A 2,907-nucleotide genomic window follows, 5' to 3' on the forward strand; every position below is an offset into this window, starting at 1 on the left:
GCGCAGTGGTTGAGAGTCCGCCTGCCAATGCAGGGGACACGGGTTCGTGCCCCAGTCCGGGAAGATCCCACATGCCGCGGAGCGGCTGGGCCCGTGAGCCATGGCCACTGAGCCTGCGCGTCTGGAGCCTGTGCTCCTCAACGGGAGAGGCCACAACAGTGAGAGGCCCACGTACCGCAAAAACAAACAAACAAACAAAAACCAGGCAGTTTAGTCACTCAGGTCTGAGACAGTGCAAAAGCCTCAGTAACCCACCAGCTACAGGACTGAGACCTTCCCTTTGCATTTAGAATGATCCAGATGTCTGCCAAGACTTTCGACAATCTTCCCTGCCTACCACTTCTCCAGACTCAGCTCTGTTCCTCGTCAGCCTCTCTTCTGTTCCTCGCCTAATCCTAACCCTGTCCCACCTCTGCCTGTTTTCCCAAGACTTGAAACGCTCTGACCCCTGAGGCTCGTGGAACTGCTCTCCCTCATCCCTCAGGTCCCCATGTCAAACCCTCTCATCTCGGAAGATCTCCCTGACAACACGGAATGTGGGATCTACCTCCACCCTGCCCACAAATACACCCACCACGACATATACAGGATTCTCCTGTTTGCAGAACCGTTTGCTGGTTTACAATCTCTTACACCTGTAAATTCCATGTGAGCATGGAGAGTCTTTGTTCAGGTTCAATGCCATATGCCCAGACCCTGCCCTCAGTAGGCCCTCTGGAACTATGTGCTGAATGAACAAACGTGTCCAAGTTTCACACATGCAAGTGACATGGGGAACAATGGATTCATCCGGAATGCATGGAAAATTAATCCTTTCCTAATATTTAACACATTTTTAAAACCTAAACATCTGACTCAAGAGAGACCCTTCTTCTGTCCCATAGGGCTCAGTTCATTCACTTCTAATTACACATCTGTGGACTCCAGGCTGGCTTCTAGAAAGAACCAGTTCCCCTTGCTGCAGACAGCAATAAAGACCATCACCCCCTCGGATCCTGAGCCTGCCAGGCTCTTATCTGCCTTCTGGCTTCCTGCCGTCACCCATGGCCCTCCCGCCTGTAAAATGCTAGCTGCTGTGGCTCAACGGCTCCTCGGGGACAGGTAAGAGCAGGGCGGCCGGCCAGCTGCCCTTTACAAGCCGAATGTGAACCGCCACCTCCCCGGGGAGTCTGTTTGACAAGGTAACGGGAACCTGCAGCGGGCGAGGCACTCCTGCTCAACGAGTTATACTGTTAACGCGTTTTGGCGGCGTCTCTCCTCCATCTGGTCCTCCCCAGACACACCTGCAGCCCCGCTGCTCCCGAGCCAACCTTCTCATTTACCCTCCAGGTGATGCAAAGGAGCCCGGGCACCCTGGGGGCACCGCCGCCTCCCATGCTGGGCCTTGCAGAGTCCTTCCGACGTCCACGCTGTGCGCACCACTGCTGCCCCGACGGGGACCCACGCTCTCAGAACAGGTCCGGGCCCCTCTGAAAGTCGGGAAGTGGGGATCCGAGACGCCGCCGCCGCTTCCCATCACCCAGCGCCCATGTCCTCACCCTCAGGGCTAATCGTTTGGCTCTTTATCCGTGTTGGTGTCAGGCTCTCAAGCAGTCTCGCTTCTCCCACTCACTAGCCCCTCTGAAGCTCTGCAAGCCCACCTTCTGCGCCCGCCCCCGCCCCCACAACTCCCAAAACACAGTTGCTGCTTCTTTGCCCTCCACATCCCATGGCCCACCGTGAACAAAACCCCCCACATTCTCAGTTTTTTCCTCCCAGTGTGCCTGGTGTTTTTGCTCTGAAACCCACCACCCTCCTGACGCCCCCGCTTCCCTCGCAGACGTCTATGGTACGTTATCACAAACGCAGTGGTTTAAGGTGGTTCAAATTCATTACCTTACGGTTCTGGAGGTCAGAAATCCAAAATGGTCTCACTGGGAGGTGTCCGCAGGGCCGTGTCCCTTCCGGAGGCTCGAGGGGAGAATCCGCTTCCTGGCCGGCGGGCCTCCCTCCATCTTCCAAGCCAGCAACTGCATCGCCCCGACCGCTGCTCCCTCGTGCGCATACTCCTACGTCTGCGTCTCCGGCCTCCCTCTTATAGGGACGCTTGTGATTACATTGGGCCCACCTGGATAATCCGGGCTTCTCGTTCCATCTTGAGATTAGTAATCACACCTGCCAAGTCCCCGCTGCCGTGCAAGGTAACATATGCACAAGTGCCAGGGGTGAGTGGACATCTTTGGGGGGCCGTTGTCCTGCCCGCTATGCCCCACAGAGGGGCTGCCTATCTCCCACAGACCTTATATCACTGGGCTCCAGGACAGGTGTCCTCCTTACTGTTTTCTGCCACTTCTAGACTATTCTCCACCTGGCCATTGTCCTCATTTCTTGGTGACTTTAGCTCCTGGGTTCGGGCACTTTCTTCAGCTGTACCCCCTTTTTTAAAAAAAAATTTGGCCGTACCCGACAGCATGTGGGCTTAGTTCCCCGACCAGGGATCCAACCCACGCCCCCTGCATTGGAAGGCAGAATCTTAACCACTGGACCACCGGGGAAGTCTCTGTACCCGTCTTAATTTTCAGCAATTTCACGTTCCTTAAAGAATCCTTTTCCCTTCCCGACCTCTCAATTTCTTAAATTCTTTTGGTCCTGTGATGCCTGTCCTCCTCCTTTGGCCATTCTACTCTAGGGCAGTGGTTCCCAAACTTTCATGCATATCAGGAAGCCTGCAGGGAGAGGTGGGAGTTTGTGAGAACACAAATTGCTGGCTCCAACCCCAGAGATTCTGACTCAGTAGGTCTGGGGTGGGGCCAGAGAACCTGCATTTCCTGGCGAAGTCCCAGGTGATGCCTGCTCCTAGGACAGCACTGAGAACCATGCTGGAGACCTTGAAATTACCAATAACGGTAGCCCCTCCATCTCAGTCTC

Source organism: Mesoplodon mirus (genome assembly GCF_964341445.2).
Source record: "Mesoplodon mirus genome assembly, chromosome: 15".
In the NCBI taxonomy this organism is placed as follows: domain Eukaryota; kingdom Metazoa; phylum Chordata; class Mammalia; order Artiodactyla; family Ziphiidae; genus Mesoplodon; species Mesoplodon mirus.